Genomic DNA, 26,703 nt, shown 5'->3' on the forward strand with positions numbered 1-26,703 from the left:
ATGCGGGTGTCTTTGAATCACTTCTTCTCCTTTAAGCAACTGAAATGAAACTCATTGGTTTGCCAAGACAGATTTTTGTGGCATTCATACTTTGATTTCTGTAGGCTTTCTATTTGTGGTGAGGAGATACATGTATCGTGCCTCCCCAGGGAAAAAACCCTACGTAATAGAATGTTAAGTACATTCCCAAGGGGCATAGAGACAACCTCAGCTGTGACTCTACCTGGGATGCGTTTCTGAGGAATCTAGACTGCCTCAGAAAATCAGGAAGTGCTCAGAGGCAGCTCTGTGGAAAAGCAAATGAGAGTCTGTACACTTTTGTAGATGCTCAAACACACACACACACACACACACACACACACACACACACGGCAAATCGGAAATGAGGGTAAAGAATGGATTCTAATTCAATGTAAAAGAAAAAAAATGAGCTGCACGCTGGCTTTTCTCAGTTTTAAGGTACCCTTAAGTAGGAAATATTGAAAATAGGTGGTATACATCAAACACAAAAGAAAGGTGAATTTTCTTTTTTTCCTCATTACTTTATTTATTTAGTCACTTTACGTCCTGATTGCAGCCTCCTCCCTCCTCTCCTCCTGGTACCACCCTCCCAGTCTCTCTCCCTTTTCCTCTTCCCCTTTTATTCAAAGAAGGGGAAGCCCCACCTCACAACTCCTCCCACCCAGGCACATCAAGTTGCATCAAGACTAAGTACATCCTCTTTCACTGAGGTCAGACAAGGCAGCCCAGCGAGGGGAACATGATTTAAAAAAAAAAAAAAGCTGAATTTTCTTGATTTGAAAGAAAAGGTTATCTCACTTATTTACTGGCCCTTAAATTTAGCAAAAGTATGGTGTGGACATGACATTTTTTGCACAGCCAAAATATGAATTGGAAATAAATCCACTAGAGAACTGAGACCATTATCCAGATATTTTGAGGCAAATAACATAGAAGAAGATAGTCATGCAACACTCAGAATATGTTCATCTTAGCATCAGACGTTTCAGACCTTGGCAGGTTCTAATTTTCACATCATGGCACATAGGCTCGGCAGTGAGCTCAGTGGCTCTGAAAGCACCTGCAGGAGCGTGTACTTGTGTCTCAGCTGCGGCTCTTACCTAGTGTGACCTTAAGCAAGCTGCCTCCCATTCCTCACTTCCCAGATCAGAAAATGAGTATGTAGTGGCATCTCCTCCTGCACAGACTGTTGGGAAGCCTAAATAAGATCATCTGCATAGAAAACGAGAGTCCAGTAGGCTGGAGAGCTGACTCTGCAGTTGAGGGTGTTCACTGCTCTCTTAGAGGATCTAAGTTCAGTTCCTAGCACCCATGTTGTGTGACTTGCACTATAATTCCAGTTCCTGGGCATGGGACGCTCTCTTCTGGACCCCTTATGTACTTGCCCTCACATGTGCATATGCAACACACACTTAAAGTTAAAAATAAAAAAAGAACAGGTCCCTGACACATCCTCTGAGTCCATTGCATGCTGTTGCTCTTATCAAAATATTGGTGAGCCCATTTCTTGTGCTTTAAGCCTAAAATGAAAGCAAGAATGAATAGTGAATGAAAGCATTTTATTATTATTATTATTATTATTATTATTATTATTATTATTATTATTGGTTTTTTGAGACAGGGTTTCTCTGTGTAGACCTGGCTATCACTGTGGAGGCATGTGCCACCACACCTGGCTCAATGAAAGCACTTTAAGATGGAGGAATGGGAGTCACTCTTGTCCAGTTGCTCTAGTAAGATATTGCATTGTATTTGACCTAGGTGATCCTTATATTCTCATATGAAAAGAAAAAAAAGGTTGGCTCTACACTCATTAACATGTTTGATGTTAATGTGAGAGATCACTCATGGCAAGGGGTCATCCAGATGTGAAGAAATATCTTCAGGGCTGGGGACTCATCTTTACCAGCATCTCTCATCTTGAACCACTCAGAATTTGAAAGTCCTTCTATATGCGGAGCTAAAATCAACTCTGCACGTTCATCATTTGATCAGATCTAAGATCCCAACAGTAGGAAGCAGTGTCATTATTTTGTGTGTCACTGAGAAAAAGAAAAGACCGGCCGACTATATCTAGATGTCATGCTTTCTTAGCTTGTCAATTATCACAGGCCCATATAGTCATTTCAATGAGGTCAAACTATGAAGAGATGGGTGTCGTAGAGTCAACGAAATGTGACATCATCTAGTGGCTGAAACTTATGACACACTAAAAATCAATCCAAAGGCTGGCAGTATAGCTCAGTGGTAGGGAGCTTCTCTAGTACTTGTAAGGCCATAGGTTCAAACCCTGGTGGTGGAAGAAAAGGCAAGAAAAAGGCAATCTAAGTATTCCATAGACAGGCCTCCAAGCGCAGGAGCCTTCTTCTTCAGTCTTTACCATTAACTCATAAGCATGTTCTTAAACATATGAACCACTCCCACTTTCCATCCATTGAACCCACCCATTCATCCGAATTTCTACCTATTCGTTCCTACAAGCACCAAGCGTTTTCTCTAGCATCAGAGATAAAATGATAACTAAAGCAAATAAATGCTGTCACTTCAATAATTCAGAGTAAATATAAATAGCAGCTGAAACAGAATATGTAAACAGTGAGGTCTAGCCAGAGAACTAGGGCTGTCTTAGTGTGTGCAGAAGAAAGTTAGGAGCCAAGAAGGAAAGAGTATGTAAGTATGGTACCCAAAGAGGAACTGAAGCCAAGGTGAGGGTGAGACTACTCTAGATGAGCACTTATTCTTACAAATAATATGCCTTCTCCATCCTCTCATCTTCACCTCTGTCTTCTTTTTGACAGCCATGATATACTGTGAAATTTGATGTTCTCACTATCTATAAAATCCCAAAATATTTTTGAACATATGCTATTATATTGTCTTCCCCCACTTCAGGCTGTCATTCTTCCTATCAAGTGTTTCTAAAATTGGGAGGTGGGTTGGTGTGAGAAGAGAATTATTTTTTTTCTTTCTCTGAGGAAAATGTGGGATTTTGTGTTTATTTTGGTATATACCACTTATTTAAAAGAGCACACTAAGCTAGGCGGTAGTGGCACACGCCTTTAATCCCAGCACTTGGGAGGCAGAAGCAAGTAGATCTCTGAGTTTGAGGCTAGCCTGCTCTGCAGAGTTACAAGACAGCCAGGGCCACACAGAGAAATCTTAAAAAAAAAAAAAAGAAAGAAAAAGAAAAGAAAAGAAAGAAAGAAAGAAAAGGGAGAGGAGAGGCAGAACTCCTGTCCAGCACATAGAAAGGCACTGAGTTTGATCCCCAAAACTACAAGCACTATTAAAGTAAAACAACATACTAGCGTGTCAAATTTATGCATTGTAATAGTATACTTTTTAATACCAGTCTACCAAACTTGTACATATATGAACAGGGAATTTATATTCCACAATAGGGCAGTGAATAAAAAGTAATAAAAAATAAAAAGAAGTCCATTTATCTACCCTACCCTGAAATGCTCATATTATTAAAATACTTTGTGTAGGTCTATGACATTTGCTTCTAAGCATTTATCTCATTTGGAAGTCTCCTGACTTACTATAATCTACCTATCATAATAAGTCAAATATAATGGTCAAGATGGAAATATCTTAATGCAACTGGGGATCCAAGTTTAGATACAGTATTGGAAGCTCTCCCAGGGCTGGGGACCCATAGAAGCACTTGCAGTTTGGGTGAATTTGTTTGAATTCATCTTGAGATGTTTATGGTGCTTACAAGAAAAAAATGGGAATTCCGCTGAGAGTTCCTGTGTATTTTGTTTCGCTTCAATACTACTTAGAAGTCACTGACGTTCCCTCCCATCCTTTCAATCGTGTTCCCAGCTCTCCCTGACACATGCGAGTGTGTGTGCACTCAAACATACAAAGCAGATATGGAAGAAGGGCATTTGCACCTCAGTGAACTCTTCTCACTGGTGTTCACCATAATGATGAAGTCATAAGCAAAGCTAACGTGTGCTTTTCCTAATAATAACACTAGGGCACATTTTACATCAAAGTGTCATCTCCTCTGCAACTGGAGTTATAGATGTTTGTGAGCCACCATGTGAGTGCTGGGAAATCAAACCTAGGTCTTCTACAAGACCCATCAGTGCTCTTTTTTTTTTTTCCCATCAGTGCTCTTAACCACAAAACCATTGTTTCCACCCCTGTGGTTATTCATTTGCACGTATCCCTATTACAATGACAAGATAGTCTGTTAATCATCTGAAGACAGACAGGAGAACACAGTATTCTCCATCAAAATTAATATCCAGGGCTGAGGAGATGGGTCAGTAGGTGAAGTGCATGATGGACACACTCGCAGGAACCTCAGTTCAGCTCCTTAGAGCCTGAGCAAAAGCTGACTCTTGTGACATACAAGCAATGTCAGTGCTGAGGGGCAGAGACAGGTGGCACGCCACTGGCCAGCCAGTCTAGCCAACCCTTGGGCTGCCCATTCAGTAGGATATGCTGTCTCGAAATAAATAATTAAAGTGAAAAGCAATAGAAGAAGATACATGACATTGACATCTGGCCTGCCTCCACATAAGGATACACACACACACACACACACACACACACACACACACACACACCTACCTTTAGTCATGGTCTCTGAAGAAGTTTCTTCATATATATATATATATATATATATATATATATATATATATATATATATATATATATATGAAACTTTGCAACAAAAAGGTGAGATGTAATGTTGGCTGTGGTGTATAAAGTAATGGCATGCCCTGGCACTACTAAGCTACTTCAAGGCCACCAACCTACTAAAGAAAACAGGGGGACACACAGGGAATGCGAGCTTTTGTAGACTGTCTTCCCAGCATCCAAGGACATTCCTAAATGTGCCTATTTGCTTCAATCCTAGAAAAACCATGGTAGCCCATGTGAAAGTGCCTGCTAACAATCTTCCCAGGCCCCAGTTACCTACCCCATCCTTGGAGGAGCCTGACCAATCAAAGCTATTCTTAAGAAACTTAATGGGGAAGAAAGAAAGAAAGAAAGAAAGAAAGAAAGAAAGAAAGAAAGAAAGAAAGGGTAGGAGGGAGGGAAGGAGGGAAGGAAAAGAAGGAAGGAAGAAAGAAATTTGCCAAGTCTTTCTAACAGGCAAGCTTCTGGAAGTAGCCATGGGTACTGTTTGCCTTCTAAACTTGGGTGGGGGGGTAGGTGTGAAGATAGGAAAAGCAACAGCAGAAGGGAATGAGAGAGAATTACTCAAAGCTGAGCATTGGTACCTTCCCAGCACCTGCTTCTAGACCTTTCCAGAGGCCCTGCCCAATCTCATTCTTGGGCTCATGACAAAACCCCATGTGATAACAAGGCCTGCCACATTTGCCCAGCTCTCTTTGGCTAGCTTCTCTGGCTTGCCAAGGTGTTTCGGTGGGCCAGAAAGCAACCAACAGCAGGACTTGGCAGGAATTAGCAATGCAGCAGGATAAAATAATGCTGGATGTTTTATCAATATCATAATTGAACATTAATAGTCAGTGTGGTAAATGTCAGTAGGAAGCTTCGAGAATCACACAAAGTCTTTTACTATAATATCCTGGGGTTACAAGCTCCTTAATGTCACTTAATGCTGCCACACAAAAGTGTTCAGGAGCAAGCGGATTGTCCACTCTTAATCAAACAAGGTTGTTTTAACCACCTTTGATGTGTAGCTTAATGGAGTTTGAAGGGTAATACATCACAAACAATTAAGAGATTTCCTTTGTGAGATATTAATTGGTTCGATGCGTAGACAATCTACTTCACTATCACCCTCCATATAGCATAAAATCAGTTCATTTATACATCCGTCTGCTAGAGGCAATCTTATACAATATGCTTTCATTAACATACTTGCATATGTTCCTTTATCAATTTATTATCACACATGCTATTAAATTACATCTGCGCACATACTTTGTGGATACCCTGGTTGGCATATACACATCCGGATATTTTTGCCTCTGGCTTTATTACCTTGGACACAGTCCTTAATATCTACTGTGCCTTTATCAATTTGTGTCCTCTGTCCTTTTGTGAAAAAAAAAAAAACCACATCATATTGACAGAAGAATCCCATTAAATGGCCTATAAGAATACTTTGTGAGCTGTAAAGGACTATAGAGGCATACCAAGGTAGTCTTTCAAATTAAGGTCTGTAGCCTGAAGACTGAGCGAATGTGCAGCAGCTGGCCTCTCCCCTATACCTCCTCCACAGCAATTCAAATGGCTACATGAAGAGAACTTGTCCCGCCTCCTTTCTGCAAACTGGAGACAGCTCCTCATCACAGGGACGTCTTTTCAACTCTTCCCACCATCCATGTGCAGAACATCTGTGCTGAGACAGTTCCACACGCAGTTCTTTGAAGCACCACTGCCTGGAAGGAATACTTTGATTTTTGGGGCTTCATTAAAATGCCTGAACTTCTATTAGGGACACAAAAGATTTTCTAGTAAGAGCTCTCTTGAGAAGCAGACCATCCTCTAGCTAGTTAAATCACTCAGAAGCCAAAGTGGCTGGAATGTCTTCAGAGCACCATGCAATGGAAATCTTGCTGAGAGCTTGTAGCAGGCACAAACAGCTGGCTCGGGTCTGCTACTGACCTGGGGTGAAACCATTGTGGTAATTAGATTTAATTTTCTTAATCCAACAGTGCCTGACTGCAACATGTCTGCATCTCCTACGCAGAAAAGTCATGATTCTCCTTTAACAATGCTTTGACGTATTTAAGACTTCTGCAGCTTGGCCCCTTCATAGTAGAAGTCGCTTCTTGGCAAGTATTAAGGACAGACATCGTGTCTACCTATGTGTACCAAGGAGTTTAACAAAGACGTTGTCTTACTTCAGTAACTTCTCAGAAAGATCTCCAAACATTAAACACGTCTTAAAGGTCAATATAGATCATGATCTGCAAGTGTATAGTGTATCCTGGTATCAGCTCATTTAGAAAGATGGATCAGCCTTAAAGACGGTGGTGTGCCTGAGGCGTTTGAATTTGAACCGCTTCTACCCTCCGGGGGCATATGGCTCCATGCTACAGCACTCTGGGGTTACCAAACCCACAACAGCGCCAGAGCTTCTGAAGCTACAAAAACCCCGTGCCTTGAAATGAGAGAAGCTCTGTCTGCTCGCGTCTGTTTATGTTATGTAGAACAGCCGTCGGTATTGTTACCTCAGGAGACCGGAATTATTTTATTCGCGTGCAGGTTGTGCGTACCGTCTCCCCAAACTAGCCCACAGCGCCACGCGGTACCGTGTCCCCAGGAATCTTAATTGCCTGGGCTATTAGAAAAGAACATCCAACCGTTGCTGGTAATTGAACACGGTACATTTTGATAGAATAAAAAAAGAAAGATCAGATAGAGTCACGCAAGTTCTCAGTATGTCTTAAACCGTCCTCCCTAAAAAAAAAAAAATTAAGAAAAAAGAGGAAGGGAAAGCCTGGGGCTGCGAGAGTGTTCCAGAGAGCAAACTGCTCCGGACTTCAAACACTGAGAGTCATTCTGTGAAGGGGAGGGGGCGGGCGGGGGCAGGCACTGGGCCTCGGTAACAAAGTCCTCCTCTCTTTGCTCCCTCCCACTTCATTCACTTGCAAATCAGTGTGTGCCCACAAGAGCCAGCTCTCCCAAGCCGTAACCTTCCCATCCCGAGAGCTGCAGTTCCAGCCACAGCAGCAAGAAGCACAGAGCCAGCGACCGTGGCGGAGGCAGGAGCATCCTGGGCGAGTGGCGGGGTGTCCCTCGGAGCCGGAAGGCGAACAGAGGTAGGTTCAGTCTCTGCTGGCAATGCGGGAGCTTGTGCGGTGCGTGCGTTTCCTCTCTTTCCTTCTCTTTATTCTTTATATATATTTTTAATTCTGTAGCGTTGATGGAAGCCAATCAGAGAAAGAGAGCGATCCTCTGAGCCGGGTGTGTGCTGTGCGCTGAGTTGGGAGGGATGCTCAGCCGCGAGCTGGGGTGCTGGCAGGCGCGCGGGTCGGGCTGCGTTGGTGGCGCTGCTGGCCCTGCCCAGGACCGGCGCCGCTTCCCGGGGAGCCTGGGCGCCGCTCCTCTGCCGCCTGGTAAGACCGAGCCGCCTAGGGGCTTGCGGGGGGTGGCAGGGAACAGTGCGGACAGGAGAAAGCTGCCGACGTCCTCTCCGAGGCGCTGGAGGAGGCGGCTAGTCGAGCTCTAGCTTTGCAAAGTTGCCTGGTCAATTACCAAGGGCGCTAGTGCGTGCAGGATCGGCGGAGCCGTTTGGGGCTTGATTTATTTCCACCTACCCAACAATACAAGGGTCTGTGTTGTAACTGCTTGGGCTGAGTTACGTTTTTGGCTTTGAGAGTAACGCAGAAATTATTTCAGGTAGTCTGAAAACTCTGGAATGCTCCCAATAAGGAAAACTTACAGCAATGGGTTTGGCTGAGAGAATGAGCTAGAGAAACTGTTAGCTTGCATGTTCGGAGCAGTGCCTGCAGGCTTCTATAGGACGGAAATGCTTAGGTTGCAAGGCAGGTCCGACCCTGGACTTCGAAAATGGAGCACACTGTCCAGGGAAAAGTCATGTGGAAGACGCTGCTCGCTGGTGCTCTTCCAGGTCTGCTCTCACACACATCTGAGGAAGAATGCCTTCCTCCGATTGACTGTTTAGAGAGCAGATCTGGTGCGTCTAGTTTTAGGTGTCAAATGCAAGAGTGGAGTCCCCAAAGCATTCCTGTGGAATTTAATGAAGGCGGTTGTTGCAGCGTCCTATACTGCAGCAAAGCTGGGGTCAATTCCTCCGTAGTTATGCAGCCTGCCAAGAGTTACGGTCCATCTCGACATGGGAGATGCTGGCGAGGTCAACGTCTCAGTACGTAGTACTGAGAAATGTTGTCAGTGCTGCAATAAAATCCATATTTTATGGGAAGTTACATTCGGGTCTTTGTGTATGCAAGGGGCTGGTTGCCTAACTTAACTACTTCTGAGAACAGTCAAGAACCAAGAAGTTTAATCATGTGGAACACTCACACATTTCTCTCTCTCCCACTCATTTTTTTCTATGAAGACACTTTAAAAAAAAGAATAATAGTCACTGCAAGCTCTGTTGGTCTGTCTCTTCACTTTCACTTACTGGAGTCACACAGTGGAGACCAGAAAAGATGTTTCCTTTAACAGTGTGGCTGGGGGGTGCTTATGTATGGTGGGGCGCTAATTGTCCAGGGGTGCAAGCTCCTTTTGCGATGCTAACAGAGACAGATAGGGTGAGTTAATACTCAACTCCTCAGAGAAGGAGTAACAGCCATGTGAATGCTAGCCAAAGCTGGCTTTTTTTCTTTCTTTTCTTGCTGACAGTTTTTTTTTTTTAACCTGAAAAGGCAAAACCCTCAGGATTTTTTCTGCTTTGTGGGGAAGAGGGAAGGAGCAGACAAACACACCTCCCAATTTAACTTGAGGACAGTCCTTTGTGTTTGGGCACTTGCGTGACTCTGTGTTTGGTTGGTGGGTTTTTTTGTTTGTTTGTTTGTTTGTTTTTTGGAGGAACAGAAAACCAGTTGTGACCAGAAAGAGGATATATTAAAGCAGATAGCTTTATGTCATGAAGAGGGCAAAGTGCATGCCATGTTTTAAATATGGAGCTCAGAAACTTAAAAAAGAAATCCAACAGATAACTGTGCTCACCCCTCCATCCCCACATACATGTTTTCTCTTCAGTGTATTCTAATTAACAAAATGTTGGGGTGAGATAAGAGGTAGTAGACCCCTTCCTACCTGGTTTTATCGTTTGTGCCATACTTTGGAAGCAGAGGAAGAAATCAATTTCTTCAGAAAAATACAAGGTAACAGCACATTGCTGAGAGAAGAATGCATGATGTAACTCCACTGTATTTGTCCACAATTATCTTCTGCTGCCATTAGGAGGAAGTGACAGGCTGGTGTCTCCAGGGGAACTTGCAGTCCCTCTCCTAGTTGGCTTTTACACCAATTTATTGCAATTACATTTTTTTTCAGTGCTCACTCTACAAAGAAAATATATGGAACAAAAGCATTTTCCATCAAGTTGTCTACTATAAAAAAAAAAATAACTGTGTCTCACGTCCTCCACCCTTTGCTTCCACCAGCTAGGCAAGGAAAAACTTGCCGTGAAGTGTCCTATTCCCTCAGGAACAGGGCTGCCATGTGCAGAAGGGTTGAGACGCTTTCAAACAGCTGACATTTCTAGAAAGCACGGTGTGAGGGATCACATGCCCCTTCTTTACTGCAGCAACAAGTCAGAACAATGACTTCTGAGTGCCTAATTAGTAGTCGTTGGGTGGGTGCCCCATCCCAGGATAAAGACAGAGATAACTTGTGGCCAGCATCCACCTCCCTTGGGAACTGTTGTGTGGGCTCCCTTTCCGGCTCTACCTGCTTTGTAGTTGCGGATGACAATGTGTTATTAGGCTGCATCTTTCCAGCTACCGCAAACTTTCTTGTTAAGTGTGGAGGAAGCCGTAGGGGAGCGCTTGGGGGGCCTCCACCATGCAGTTCGTTGCAATACAGATCTTGCTATGATAATAAGAGCCCATCTGCTTTTTCTTCATGCACAAGTTAGCACTCTCCAAAGAGAACCTTAATATGTGGATCAGGGCAAAGCCATTGTCTGCCATTTCTACAGCTCCTCTCACTTAAGGGACTTCTGGGGTAGTTTCATAATTTTCTATGTACATAAACTTTTGAATAACCAAAAGTCTACATACAATTACAAATCAAAGCAATACCAATTAATCATGAACCTACCACTATCAAAGTTATACAAATTTTTCCTATTTTTCCTATATATTTTTCTAGAACCCTGACATACCATCCTACCAACTAATAAGAATGAGCTTATAATTCTGACTCCAGCAACTAAGGAACTCTCACCAACAAAGAAATGCTTGGAAAAAAGAAGCGCCAATAATTCTTTTAGGTATCCATGAACATGCAGGGCTTGTGCTGTAATGGAGGCATCTAATGGCAAAAAGTTCCCATTCAAATAAGCATAGGTTCCAAAGTGACTAAGATTTACATGTTGACCTTCTTCTTATCTTTATATCTTATAACTTTTCTCTATGATGCTTAACAACACCTTTAGGGTGACATTTTCTGAAAAAAAATTTATTACATTTTTTTCTTTTATTTGTGTGTATGTGTGTGTGTGTTGTGAGTATGTGTCTCTGTGTGTGTTTGTGTGTCTGCATATATGTTGTGTGTGTGCTATTTGTGTATGTACATGTGTGTGCACATGTGTGTATTCCAGGGATGAAGCACAAGTCCGTAGGCTTGGCAGCAAGTGCCTTTACCCACTGAGCCATCTTGCCGGCCCTAGATAACCTCCCTCTTTAAAAGCCTCTACTGGAACTTGGATCAGGATAAGTTCCGGAAGGTGAATCAGCCTTTTCTGCTGCCAATCTTCAGCTTTCAACTTCCAATTTAAAAATCTGTTCTGAAGTTTTAAATGTGTTGCAAATGAGATAACACCCTGCATAAGGCAGTGGCCTTGCCCTTGCTTAGTCATCACAGCCATTCACCAGGGTCCATCAGAGTTAGGGTCTCATTTGTGAAAGGAAAGCATGATGACTCGGTATGAATTGCATTTTTCAAGGTGTCTGAGCCTAACCAGTGTCTGCTGAGCCCATCTCATTTGCTTCACAAAAATGTAAGAGTGCAAATAACTGAACTTTCTGTGGCTTCACTTGTGTCTGAATAATGATTCTTTAATACAAAGATTCAAGAACATTGTGGAAATAGAAGAAGTGCAGACAAAAAAGAGGTTAAATATGTACACAGCAGAGAGAGAGAGGGAGAGCGAGGAGAGAAAAAGGGAAGGAGAGAGGGAATCCATTTGTGAAAATACTCTACATACTAAGGAAGAAATATAATAATGTCTGTTGTGTTGATCTTGTTTTTTATCTCTATATTACCATTGGGATTTCTATCTTAATTTTAATATAAATGAGAGATTTGGACATATTCCTGGGTATAAACAGTAATAGTTTTGCTTGACCCTGCTCTTTTACAAATTAATTCGCCTGTAGTTTTAAAAGTTCCTCTTTAGAGCCAAGCATAGTGGCGCATGCCTTTGAGCCAAACACTTGGGAGGCAGAGGCAGGCAGATCTCTGTGAGGTTGAGGCAGCCTGTACACACACAAGGGAAAAGAAGAAGAAGAAGAAGAAGAAGAAGAAGAAGAAGAAGAAGAAGAAGAAGAAGAAGAAGAAGAAGAAGAAGAATTTTTCCATAATTATTGAATTAACTGAATGTAGTCTTTGGAGCACTATCAACTATAAAGTAGAAACATAAGGAACATAGAAGAAAGTGTGAGTAATAAAAAAAAAAAGGTTGGTTCATTTACTAGAGGGGAAACAGTCAGCTTGTTTAAGCCAAAAGAGTTTGGCCCAAGGGAATTATCTCTATAGAATAGTCTAGCTGTTCAAGACTAGACTATTAAAGGAACTTCCAAGACTTTCCAGTAGAAACATGTGCGGGATGATGATTCTCATGAGACACCTCTGTAAGTGGTTCATCTGTAAGTAGGTTCATAGTGTGTGCAATGGTCCCTGTCTCCCATCCACATGGATTTCTAGAAACCATTCCACTTGTTTCATCAATATCTTGACGTGGACACTGGTGAGTGCCAGCTTCTGTAGCAGTCACACCACCTTGCAGAGAGCTATAGGGAATTAAAGTCAGGATGTTACTATTACAATCTGCCTCGCAGTATTTGGCAGCAGAGGCCAAAGGCTTCTCCTAGCAGATAGGCAGTGCTCTTGTGGAAGAGAACAACTTTTGAAGATGAAGCTCACAATGCTAGCAAGCCATGGGGTCTAATTTATCTTTCAAAGCCCATTACTTGAGAGTCTTCCATGTCTTTCTATACTTTCCTAAATAAGTAGGTGGGACCAAAAATGTTCAGGAAACCTAATAAGTTATAGGAATAAAAAATGCAATTAAAAAAAGTTAAGCTGAGGACATGGCCAAGACCGTAACATAGGAAGACATAGATTTTATGCACAATGACACACAAGCATCAAAATAGAGTGAAATGCTCCTGTTCCACATAGGATCTATATAGTCTTTGTAAGCCTAGTGCTTTAAGAATGACGGCACCCTTGGCGTGTTCACACACACACACACACACACACACACACACACACACACACACACACACATACCTGGTCTCTACTGTGAAATGCAAACCTGAAAATCTCTAAACCTCTAAAAAAAATTATCACCTAAAGGAGATAATTGCAGCTTAGTTATAAATTAACCAAGTAAGTAATTTTTTTTAACAATGGTCAGAAATTCAGCAGAATCAATCAAGTGTTTTCTTATTACCTTAAAGACTAGTAACTCTTGCCTTTCCTAAAAACCAAATAGATGACTCTGTCCTCTTTGTAGACCTGCAACCCAAGTATAAAATAGTGATTCATACAAAACATCCTTTTCATTATCCATTGTGTATGGTAACGTGAATGAAAGACCGGCCTGCTTTAGGTAGCTCCCATAGCACCTCCACACTTGGTATAGAGGACTCTTAAATCTACAGAATTGTAAATTACATGTGTGGAGAATGAGATTTAAACACAGAGAAAGGGGGGGAGAGAGAGAGAAAAGGGGGAGGGAAGGAGAGAGAGAGATAGATTTTATGTATCTCAATGTTTTGCTTGTGTGTGTGTGTGTGTGTGTGTGTGTGTAACACACATGTGCCTAGTATGTGCAGAGGTCACATAAAGGCATCGGTACCTCTGGAACTGGAGTTACAGATGGTTGTGAGTTGCCAGAATTCAGGTCTTCTGCCACAGCAACAAGTGCTCATAACTGATGAGCCATCGTTCCCACTGTTAAGTTTGGAATTTGTATATATCCAAATACTAATAGTAATGAATTAAGCTTTACTCAACTTTTCTGTAAAGTCACGCAATGTCCTAAGCATTTTACTTCACTTGTGTTTGTTTGGCTGGTTGGTCCTTTTAGAGACAAGATGTCCCCCTGTAGCCCAGGTTATAGTGGAACTCACTATGTAGCCCAGGATGGCCTCCCGTTCGCAGCAACCCTTCAAACTCAGCTGATCTTGTACTAGGATGATAGGGATGGACCAGGGTGTCTTGCTAAAACATCAGTTGGAGAGGGGGTTCCTTTGATGGTGTGGGGTTTAAGTCTAGGGTCTTATGCATGCCAGGTAGGTCTGTCACTGAGACGTCTCCCCGGGGTTATGTGCATTTTGCATCATAACAATCCCACAGTAAATCAAAGGGAAAAATCTAATACTTGTTTCCTCTTTACTCAGCCGTTTTTTTAGTTTGAATTTTCAGGGAATTTCCCTTTGGGCCAAGCACTTCATGAATGTGCTGTGAGCAAATACTTGTGCTGCCTTAGAAGTTGAAGTGTGATTCTCTCTGAGAAATGCCAACAGCAGAGGGCATGGGAATGGTTTGATGATCTTGACCAGAGCAAGGCCGAGTGTAAGGCTAAGGAAAATGTTTCTAGGTTATTCAATTTTTAAACTGCATTTGTAATCACACGTTAGAGTTTGTAAATGGTAAGGAAAAAAAATCATTTGTGGGCTATTTGCCGGAACATAATTATCTCCTCCTGCCATCAGAGACAGCTTCGTTGATAGAGGAAGCCCTTTGAGAAAGTACCTAAAAAGTGAAAACCATTCATTTCACTGATTGGAAGGAGCACCCAGCTTCATAGTCTACCCACCAGTCCCAAATCATGACATTAACAATGCAGCATGCCCCCAGGAAACTGGGAGGTTGAATAAGATGTATTTGTCGGGTTGGGATGGTCACTTGGTTGGTAAACTGCAGGCTAGATGCCCATGAGGACCTCAGTCTACTCTCAAGCACCCATGTAAAAAGCCGTGTGTGGACTGGACTGTGGCCCCCACATAGGGAGGAGAAAAGCAGATCCTAGATTTTACTGGCCAGACAACCAAGCACACTAAGAGACAACCTCCCCCAGATCCCAGAGAACAGACACAGTATCTAGAAAAACAAGATGATGCCCGAGGAATGATGTCCAAGGTTGACCTCTAACCTCCACATGTACACATGTACACATGTATAAATACATTCCGAAAGGATGTATTTATATCCTTCCCTATGTGGTAAGTAAAAGAAAAAAAGTTATTTTTGCTTCTTTTATAACCACAATTTTATTGCTTTATAACTATCACTATGCAGTATTTGCTCTAAAGAACCTAACAAAAAAACAAACAAAACTCACCAGGGTTTTGTGTAGCCCAGGGTTGGACTCAAAAATCCCCATAGAGCTGAAAATTGCTTTGAACTCCTTCTCCGCCTGTCCCTACCTCCCAGGTGATGGGATTACAGAAGGCATGTACCACAATGCCTAGCTCTGAATGGATTCCTTCCGTGGTGGTAACACTTCAGACTCACGCACTCACGAATCCACAAATAGCAAAGAAAATACGAAAATGATAAGAGCATATGTCTGGCATACATGGGCTGCCACTATTCTCTCTTCTCTCCATTGCCACTGTTAAAAAGCCATGTAGCCTGTCCAGCCTCTGTAGAAAGTTTGGTGATTAGATATACAATCGGGTAATGTGAAGCATGAGAAGGAGAGTGCAGGCTTCATCCCAATCCAGCCATTTGCATATGAGATAACTGATAGCCTGGGAGCTGAAGTGACTTATCCGTGGACGCACCACATTCATTTTGTTCTTTAATCTCGCCCTTTTGTAGCTCGATTTCTAGTCACTGGACGTCATTTCTCTCTGTCATTTCTACTTAATTCCAGCATTAAAAAATGAAAGAGGAAATACATCTATGGTATTGTTGTGAAGGTGCAGGCATGGCAACTTACTGATAAAAATAAGGATATAGGATTCTAGGTTTTTTTGTGCTTCTACGTTTTGTCCAACTTCTATTGCTAAGACACGATGTAATATTTCCTTCAAAGTCTGGCCTGCTGTTTGGGTGCCGATGATGTGCTTTGAGACTGGGTTTATTTGTAGCAGCCTGATGACAGTTTTGAATGATCCTTATCCAAATAAATGACTCTTCCAGATCGTCAAAGTCAAGTGTCCCTCTTTCAGAAATAAATTTACTGGTTAGTGATTAGATATGAAAAATAATGGCAACCTTTTCTGTGTTTCATAAACCCCCATATATTCTATTTTTAAAACTCATACAATGACCTTCCTTTGAAGTTAAAATGTCAGTTCTTTCGTGAAAGTGTATGTATGGATAAATTATGCTGGGCTTTGCCTTGGCAAGATTAAAATCTGGCAAGCAACTCAATGTCAACTCTTCCCCCTTTTAAAAAATAAAACTGTTAATGTTCCATGAAATCCAAAAGCCTTATGACCAATGGGTTGTATAATGAATGTCTGCATATTGAAAAATGAAGCCTCATTCGCTTCCTTCTTATATGGATGAGCAAAAACTAAGGCAACTTGTAATTACAGAAGAGCCAAAAAGACAAACTATACAAAACCATTGAACCAACAGGTGTCCTCAAGTCAAATAATTACAACATGCCTGGAGACATAGCTCAGTGGTAGAACACTTGCCTAGCATGATCAAAACTCTAGGTTCAGTCTCTAGTACTTAAAAAAAAAAAGCCTATAGATTTTAGTTCTAATATTTGGAACCAAGGTGATCTTTGACTACATTAACATGCCCTCTAAAAATGTGATTTTTCCAAGCTGAGGGCCAGAATGTATCACAAACAATTAATTTTCCCCACTTGATTGTATAATGGATTGCTCAGCAAGCAGTGACACATTTTAAATTTATGTCTTATCTGATATGCAAGAGTAAACAAGCTCATCTTAACCAAATAAATAATAACAGAGATGTCTTTCATATACCTATGGACAAAGAAACAAACAAAATCCCCCCAAGTGTTGATTTGTATTTTAACGTAGGCATTTTTACTTTAAAAAGTGATGACCCTCTGGGGTATCATATAGCTTTTATCCATGAAAGCAAGTGTATCATGCTTTTAACCACATGAATTGGAAGAAACGAATTTTATTCATCTATCATCCATCTTATAAAATGTTGGAAACTGCTCAATTTCACATTCAAATGAAATATACGGAGTTCTCCTTAGCAACATGTACTAATTTAATACTGATCAGAGCAGTGTGTGGTCAGACTTAGAAATCACCAATGCAGAATGTCGGGGCTCACCATGACTACTACGTCGCTGATGAGCCCTAATGTGGACCACATCGAGCTACTGTATCTCCTAGCAATTATCCTCAAATTAAACTACTTGCCTAAAAGTACCTGGCTGGGATTTTGCCAGTGTTTCATAAAGAATTAATTCTACAGGGGAGCTGTCTGATACACCAATTTCAGTCTCACTCACTGACTTCACTCTTTTTTTTTTTTTTTTTTATCACAACACGAGATGTTTGGAGCTGGTCCTGATTACACCAGAGGAAATGAAGTAGGATCACTTAGTTAGCGCTCCTTGAGAGAAAGAGGCTGTACTCCACCACCCTTAGACACCAAAGGACCAGCTAAGCAGCAAGTTTTGCCTTCCGGAAGCATGCTGACCAACCCATCAGCTGGTTTTGGTGGAAAATGCAATCATGCCAGATACAGCTCCTAGACCTGCATTACAAAACAATGTCTTTATACAATATATTTTAATCATGTTTCCCCTCCTCTAATTCCTCCTATATCCTCCCCACTTCCTGACTCACTCAACAAGCTTACCGTTTTCTTCTTTCTCTCTTTCTCTTTAGAAAACAAACAATAAACAAATAAAAAACAAGAAGCCCACAAGCAAATAAGCTCTTCAAAAACACAAAAAGAGAATTCAAAATAAACAAGCAAAAAAAAAATGTCCAAACAAGGCAAAATAAAACCAAAAGTTAACAAAAAATACCACTGAGTCTGTTTTGGGTTGGCCCACTTCTCCCATGGATGAGGCCTGCCCTCAGGTGCGGTTAATATACCCAGTGATGAGCCTTTGGAGAAAACTGATTTTATTTTCGTCAGTGAGTATCAACTGCTCCTAGTGTACTCCAAAATATCTTTAGAAGGAGCACTGTAGTTTATAAAACAAACAAACAAACAAAAACCTCCCCAGCTTTTGAATTGAATTTAAGTGGATTCATTTTATGTCCTGAAAAGAAAGAAAGAAAGAAAGAAATCATTTCAGAGATGACCACACAAGACTGCTGTGCAGTGTGCAACATAGATGATCAAAATTACCATTCTTCCCCAAACAGTACTAAATGAGACAGTGGCTTTATTTAAAATACATAGTTTAGAGCTATCTAGGAAAACAAAATGCTCTCAAGCAACTAAATTTAATGTGATCTACTGAGAGAGTTTAATGTGACGGACAGGAGAAGAATCGATTATTGAAAGGGAGGGCTAGATTAACAGGACACAAGGTGGATTTGCACCTTGATGCTCTGAGCACTAACAGAACATAGGTGTGCTTCCCCATTCGTATTCTCAAAACACTAAATTGGATTTTTTTAAATTTTATTTTTGTAAAGATTTATTTATTTATTTTATGTATATGAGTGCTCTGCCTGCATGTATACCCGCAAGCCATAAGAGGACATTGGATCACACAATAGATGGTTGTGAGCCGCCATATGGTTGCTAGGAATTGAACTCAGGACCTCTGGAAGAGCAGTTGGTGCTCTTAACCTCTGAGCCAGCTCTCCAGCTCTAAAATGGGAATTTTTTTTAACTGACTTACTTTCTCCTTCTTACTCCATATGATGATCTTTTCATGGTGATCGATTAGAATGACCAGTCACAGAAGACAAGGGCCAAAGTTGCCCTGTTTAATAACTAAGAAATATGTGCTAACTTCCATGGTGTTACAAAAAAAAAGTTCTTTAAAACCAGGAGAGCAATGTGGACTGCATTAAACTCAACAATTCAGAAAAGCAGCCACGAGGCTCCACATGCTACAAAGATACTCCACTTGTCAAATACTTTCCAATTTAGCTTTTACCTGATTGACAAGTGTTCCTAAGGACGATATTCAGCCGAGTTTTGGGGAAATTCATTATTTGACTCTTTCCACAGCAAAAGCCCTTCTGATACAAATAGGAGACGCTTTATGGAATAGATAAATCTAGGCTGGAGAAATGAGAAAATGGTTCTAAAATATCGCCTTCCTGTCACAGGATCAGAATTCTCTGATGAGGGTAGCCCTGGTGATGGAGCCCAGAGCAAGAGCTCAGGTGAAATTCACTCACAAAATACAGAAAAGAATTATCTTGAATACATATTTTTGACTTGTTTTCATGAACGATGACTTATGCTAGTGAAGGTATAATTTTTCTGACCTGTGCTGATGACTTAATTTTTAATAACTGACTCCTTTCAAGAGAGTCTATTTCAAAGGGAGCTCTGTCAATGGTGTCTTGAGAGGCAGAGGCCCTGAAATTAACAGGCTGCCCAGCCTTCAAAAACGAAGCTGCCTGACCCTTTCCTTCCTCTAAGCAGACTTCTTATAAAATTGGTATTAAGCATTGTTGCCTGGAGCCTGATTAACAATTTATGCTTTCCTAAGCAAATTATAGGAGTCTGTCATTTTGGTTTTTTTTTTTTTTAATTCTTAATTTGTGTGTGGAAACAAAACACAGTTCTCACTTTCTGTGGGGTGTGTGTGTGTGTGTGTGTGTGTGTGTGTGTGTGTGTGTGTGTGTGTGTGTGTGACGTCAACTCTAATTTAAACAATGTCTTCCTGAGAATTTTTACCTTTACAATTTTACTGTCCATGTAGAGACTACTTTCCCCTCTAATAATCAAGACAGCCCTTACTTGGTAAGCGCATGGACTTTTGCCTCTCACTGAAATGGCTGTGGTGGCGCACGCCTTTAATACCAGCACTCAGGAGGCAGAGGCAGGCAGATCGCTGTGAGTCTAGGCCAGCCTGGTCTACAAAGCGAGTCCAGGATAGCCAAGGCTACACAGAAAAACCTTGTCTCAAAAAACAATTTAAAGAAAATGAAATGACCCCATGTGTTGCTTCTTAAGAAGAAAGACAATTGAAGGAAACAAAGTAGTAGAATAACTAAAAACTGTCTTTCAGAGAGGGCTCGCAACATAACGGTCATTCTAAAGAACGTAAATTCAGTGTTCTCAACAAGACTCTGAGGTAAACACTGTCAGGCTTTCTGAGTTACCAGCTAAAACTGGAAGAAGGCGCATCTGTGCCTTGCTCCGAAGTCCCATTGCTAACACTTAAAAGTAGAAATGATGTTCTGCGCTGTTTTAACTGCACACTATTGCAGCCGTTATGCTTAACGTGTAAGACTATACATACATGTATGCATTATATATTCAAATAATGAGTGGGTGGGTAATAAGTTATATAAATAGTAGGTGACTGTGATAAACACAGGTAGACAGATTCAAATGTGTGTATCTCAAATACAAGAGTAAAAGGCACACAGATTACACACACACACACACACACACACACACACACACACACACACACACGTGCAGAAAAAAGCCCATTCATTTCTTATGACTCAAAAACATAGTAAGAAGCTTCCTCCTTCCTTCCTTCCCATCTCTCAGTTCACTGGTCTGCTCTCTGGTGAGTCAGGCCAACTAATCGTAACCAGATCAACAGATTTCAGCCTCACAGAGGTCTCTTTGCTTTAGGCCTGGCTCTTCAGTTTAATTTGAATCAATCTTTTAATCACTTATTGTTGCTCCCAAGGGAAAGCTGGCAAGAGTGTTTGGAAGGTTCAGATTCATGGGTTATTAGTTAATTCATTCCATAATAGTTATCGAGAGCCTCTGTGCTCAGCTTTGGCTCTCTGAAGGCAGAGCTAGCACAACACCCAACAGCCATGTTGGCGAAATGGTTTCATTCCTCACTCTTTAGACAAGATCCACAGTCTGTGCTTTCCGTGGAAAGCCTAGGATGTTATGGATTGTGTTGTCCGTCCTCCCTACATTTACATCCTACAGGAATACAGAAATAGCATTGAGTCTTAAGTGACGTTATGGTTAACAGTGTTTCTATTTGTTTTCAAGTTTGTCCTTTGACATCCTGCCAACTTCAAAAATAAGATCGCATCCATCTTCCCCATCAAAACCTAATATGGTCTTAGTGTTTTGACAGTGTGTCTCAGAATATTTCCCTGATCTTTCTTTTTCTAATGCCTACCATTTCTCCAGTAAATGACTTTTCCATTAAAAGAGAAATACGTTTTATCAAAACAATTATTTCACACAGAAAACTATGTGAAATTCAGGATTTATGATGACCGTGTTTCTACTCAGCTCAGGAACTACTTAATGAACATTTTATGCAAAGGGTGGTGGCACCATGTGCTTTGACACTAGATTGGTTTCGGTAGGTATTCAATATTTAATATGACATAAAAGTCTTCGGAGAAACTTGTGCAATAAACAGACAGAAATTACGTATGGAATGGATGGATCAGTTTGGCTTTTGGAGTCGTGTGAGGTGAAGAGAAAAGTCTCACTGTGAAACTAAATATGCAGGCCAGGTTAGAGCGTGAACTCACCACCATCCTCCTGCCTCAGCCTCTTGAGTATTGAGATTACAATCTAGGTCACTACACCTGCCTCAAATTGGGACTTTTCATCATGAAATAGATTAGGATGGCCATGGCTAAGTGTGAAGTTGAATATGCTTACCAAACTGAGTGTGTATTCAGCCAGCATGTGCTGGGACAGGTCTCCCAACAGCTGGCTCCCTGGTGTCCTCCCTCATCTTCATTTCATTACGAATTTCACCAGGGGAAAGGTCCGTGACTTTGTTTCTTTTCGGACCTTCCCCTCCCCTCCGCCCTCCCATCCATTTCTCACTGCATGATCATGTCATTGCTTATCCTTGGTCTCAGGGCAGCTGTCACGCCTCCTTTTTAGAAGCCTCTGCAGCCCTGTCTCAGGCTGCCCTACTGCCTCGTGTCTTAAGAACAAGGCCATTGAATCGTATTTCCAGCTCTTAAGACCTTGCAATGCTTTTGATAAACAGCAAGAACTCATTAAATGTTGGTTGAAAGAACAAATGGAAACTGCTCATTATGGAACTTCGGGCTACATTTACACACTTTTACATTATTCATGTTGGACGTTAGCTTCTTTTCTAGTAATCTGATTTCCTTCAGATGCACTGAGAGGCAGGTCCATGCCAGTCTTCTGGGTTGTTCAAAGAGGCACTCAACAGGAGGGAGATCACTTCATTCCTCCCTCTCTCTTTCCCTTACCACCCCCCACAGGTTCTCTCTCTCTCTCTCTCTTTTCCATCATATGATCTTAGTGCCTTTGACCAAATATCTGAAAAGCAGTTGCAGACCCTAACTGAAGCGTCTGCTAACAGAATAATTGAACACTTTATCTGAAAGTTGGTATTTCTTCTGTCAGTCTACCTACCCCAAGGTATAAAATTATTATGTTTTCATTTCTGTGCTCATGTTGGATATTAGCTATATGGTGTTTTTTTTTCTCATAGGCACAGACTTGTATGATAAACCTTGGTTATCTTTTGGTTTATTATCCACCCACAGTCATATATCAAAGGGAATCTACAAAAGCATCTGTGGGCAATTCTGTATGTGTTCTATGGGCAGGATCATTTTTTTTTCCTTCCAATCCCCACCTTGCAAAAGTTTCTTGGGTTTCTATAGGCAGTCAAATGCCAGGTTCTATATGCTTTGTTGGTACCTTGAATGTAGCTGTATGAAAGAAGGCAGGTTAAACTTGAGTACATAGTCCTTTTGCATTCCTTGCGTTACAGTCAATGCACTGACTAGGATCCTCATGAAGATTACCTGGCAGTGAATACACAGCTCAGCCCTGCTCCGTCTCGGCATGTCAGATGTTTCATCAGGTTATGAGATGCAGCGAATGAGATTTAGATGGTGTTCTTTATACTTCCGTTAAATGTGCTGACCATCAACCTGAAGGCAAAGGTACATAAACAATTTTAAACTTACTAAAAATGTAAGCAGCCGTTAGTTTTATTTTATACCCATAGATTTCCTGGACTAAATTAGGTGCTATATTCCCTTCAAGCAAACATTTCAATTGTTTGCGGCAGCTGTAATTAAATTGTAACTTTCAAGAAAAACTCATAGACACCTTGGTGCAGAGGCCTTGGGAAGGCCATTCCTAGTGCTGGTTTTGGCCCTTGCACCTCTCTGCTGATTGACACTTTGAATCAGTAATATTATTCATTAGCACAAGGCATCTATCTATACTGGTTGATTGAGCTCTCCTCCCAAACCTCACCCCCAACTTGAGATGAATACGGGAGTTAAAGGATATTTGGAAGTGAGTGACTTAGTAGAACTAAGGAAGGCAGCCAGCAAGTGACGCTGTTCACAGGGAAGACAGCAGAAGAGGAGGCTCAGCCATCTTCAGCATCAGAGGAGCTGATTGCTCCGAGCCCTTCTCGTCCCTGCTCTGCGTTGCCGGGAGCCCTAATGTGAGTAAGAGAAAAATCTCATCTCAAAGAAAGGGTCCTAGTGAAGTAGGCTCCAAGATAGGTGACATAAGCAAAAACCCAGGGTCATTCTCTCGTCATACTGCTCCGCACAGCATCAAAGTCACTCACCCAGGAATTTCCTTCAGAGGTTAAGATGTTTCCATCTGGCGACTGAAGCTATAAGCTTCCTTTTTCCTGTCTAGCTGAGGGGAGTAGGGGCAGAGAGACTCTTCACAATGAAAGATTAAGGGTAGTTGCCCCCTTGCCTCCATTGAACCAACTCAGGTCCCATGCCAACCACTCTCTAATACAGAATTAATTTCTGAGATTTTATAGGTTCTATTTGGCCTTTGGACTAAAGAGTCCACATTTGTAATCAAGTCTCCCATGAATTCTCTCTCTCTCTCTCTCTCTCTCTCTCTCTCTCTCTCTCTCTCTCTCTCTCTCTCTCGTGTGTGTGTGTGTGTGTGTGTGTGTGTGTGTGTGTGTGTGTGTGTGTAGAGTACACTTGAATAAAACTGGAATTCTATTAGGAAGGAAGGAAAGGTGAGAAAAGCCTGCTGGGTAGCCAAGCAAATCCGTCTGCCACAATTTAGTCAGAATCTGTGTTGCAGCGTGTGAAAATATAGGCATTATGTAAGTGGGGGATCCGATGGCAGTAGGCTTGAAAAACCACAGCTTCAGAGGTAATAAAGAGCCAACCCACCTACCCTTTTCCACCGAGTGAGGGTTACCTGCAAAATGGCAATTTATAGCAACACTTCACTATTTGAGTGATCTCTGCTCCCATCTTTTATTTTAGTTGGTGCCTGAAATGGGTTTTTGCTGTGTTTGTTTTGGGAATAGACTGACTAGAAATACATCACTGTCCAAAAAGAAAACATTTTTTTTTTCATCTAGGGATTTGAGGCTTAACTAGCTGGAAGGGAAATATAATTTCAGTTTGTTCTCATAGTCTCATCTGGAATAACCTAAAGAGATTCAAAGGACACCCCACCATGTGAGCACCTTCTTCCCTCGGGGGCTTGAGCTTGGTTTATCTTTTTCTAGCATGTTCTATAGGGTTTTCTTAAGCAATGTTTTTGCCTTGAGCTCTGTCCTAACCACTGAAGCTTTGAGAAACTTTTAAAAGGTGTCCTTTAAAAATAGCACCAGCAAACAATATTCTTTTTTTTCTCCTACTATAAATATCGCAAATTCATCTTAAGAAAGCCTTTTTTTTTAACCCTTTGTGGCTTTATTTGAAAGACAAGTGAGCTAAAACATAGATGTTTATCTGAATCCAAGTGAAAACATTATGAGAAATTATTACAAAATATAAAATGAAAGGGCACCGAGTTCTGTCCCTTTTGTACTGGATAGTTCTAGGCAGAAGTGGGGTTCTTGGGCTATGTTTTGCTAATGTGTTTATATAGAGGCGATGTATGCCACACAAAAGGGTGTTCCCAAGGTGAGCGAAGCCGAACGAAAATCCCCTTGATCTCACTTGAATTCCTTAGAGCTTCTGCACCCCCTTAGATTCCTATGCAATACTGTGATTTTTGCCTGTGTGCAAATGTAATTAAAACAATGTTTGGGTTTGGATTTTTTTTTTCAGTGAATTCTATAGCAGAATTAAGAAACTCTGCCACCGATGGTTTGTACTAAACCAAAAGAGGAGCTGTTTGTGAAATCCGGAGATGGGGAGTAGGGGTGGGGCATCTTTCTCATGGTACTCTAAGGTTGTTTCTGTGTGACAAAGCAAGTCCCAGGAGGACTATATAGATAAAGTAACTACCCTCTACATAGATACCCTATATTGTGAGTGATAACTAAGATAATATGAGAAAGGATTTGAGCTTGATGAGCTGGAAAAGTGATACAACCGTTAAGGTTCTTGTCATTTAAGCAGGAAGATTTGAGTTCAGACCCCCAGAAACCATGTAAAAACCCATAAGCCCCATGCTGGGGTAGAGAGACAGGGCGCTGCCACGGGCTTGTTAGCAAGCCAGTCTACCCATATTAGCTAGCTCCAGGTTTAATGAGAGACCCTCCCTTTCTCAAGAATAAGATAGAGAGCTTAAAAGAAAACACCAAATGAAGATGAAGCCTGGCTTCACACACACACACACACACACACACACACACACACACACACACACACACACGAACTTTAGCATTGTACCCAGCATCCAAGAAACACCCCTGCCCCAATGTTAGCTGCTTATTCGCTGCTACTGTTACCACTGGGTTTTTTCCCAAATTTCCAATCAGTGTGGAATATTTTTAAAACCATCTTTCAGGCTTTTAAAAATATTTCACTCAGTGGAGTGCAGCACCACATTTTTTTTTGATTGTTACAAATGAAATGTGCCACCACTGAGGGGGCAAGATGCCCACAATTCTGCTCCCTAAAATGTGATTTGGCTGACACAATCATGTGCCAAATGCAGCTTAAATTCAGAATTCCCTCAGAGCGTCTTCTGCCCTGTTCCCCAAAAGTCTACTACCCAAGCTGGGCTTCTCATTGGGGCCTGTGTAGGTGTGAACCAACCACAGCCAACATGAAGTGAAATGGAGGCTGTAGATTCTGTTATGGAATTTGTTGTCTCCCTCTGTGGTGGTACTCTGTCTGGCCTATTCCTCAGGCAAGCCATCACAATGCGTAGCATCAAAAGTACATGACGTTCACCATGAGTAGAACACACACCTACATACACATACACACAGACACACAGACACACACACACACACACACACACACACACACACACACACCAGCTTTATTACCAAAATGTCCCCAACAAAGTAGAGAAAGCCCTATCATTCTAGAAATGAAGGCTCTGGCTGGCTGGAGCTGCTTGTCTAACCTAATCCTATGTCCTTGGGTATCCCGCCTCACCCCGCCCCCATAAATCTTATTTTCCAATAGTCATTCATTCCTTTATGATTCATTTGTTCACTTCGTTTTATACTTTCACACAGTACTTGCTGCTTGTGTGGTAATAAAGATGGGTTCAGCGATGAGCCTAGTTCCTTTTCCTTCCACAAGAGCTTTATGTCTCTAGGAGAAAGTCTCAAAAGGAATAATAAACATTCTGACTGCATCGTCCTCGAATCAGAAAACACAAGAGCTTATGGCTGACAGGAAAGGACGTTACAGCACAAACAGCGAAACTATGAAACGAAGGTTGCAACGCACCTATCAAAAAAAAAAATCTCCCAAGAAGCTCAAGTCGCAAACTTTCAAGCATGAGGCAGAGTGCATTTACTGCAAAGGCGAAGAGCCT

General features: G+C 41.6%; 1 protein-coding gene across 3 annotated transcripts in view; it reads left to right on the top strand.

Moving 5' to 3' along the window:
* Positions 1-5,483: 5,483 nt before the first annotated feature.
* The window catches only part of CDH6 (cadherin 6), a 142,301-nt gene continuing 121,081 nt past the window's right edge, over positions 5,484-26,703 (top strand). The window contains exon 1 of one of the 3 annotated variants that reach the window (XM_084781524.1): positions 5,484-7,784. The gene's annotated coding sequence lies outside the window, so the exon portion shown is untranslated. Of the gene's footprint in view, positions 7,785-7,827; positions 8,082-26,703 lie in introns of those variants that run through there. The other 2 variants (XM_084781522.1, XM_084781523.1) reach the window with 2 other exon arrangements.

Source organism: Acomys minous, assembly GCF_964271855.1.
Source record: "Acomys minous genome assembly, chromosome: 5".
Taxonomy (NCBI): domain Eukaryota; kingdom Metazoa; phylum Chordata; class Mammalia; order Rodentia; family Muridae; genus Acomys; species Acomys minous.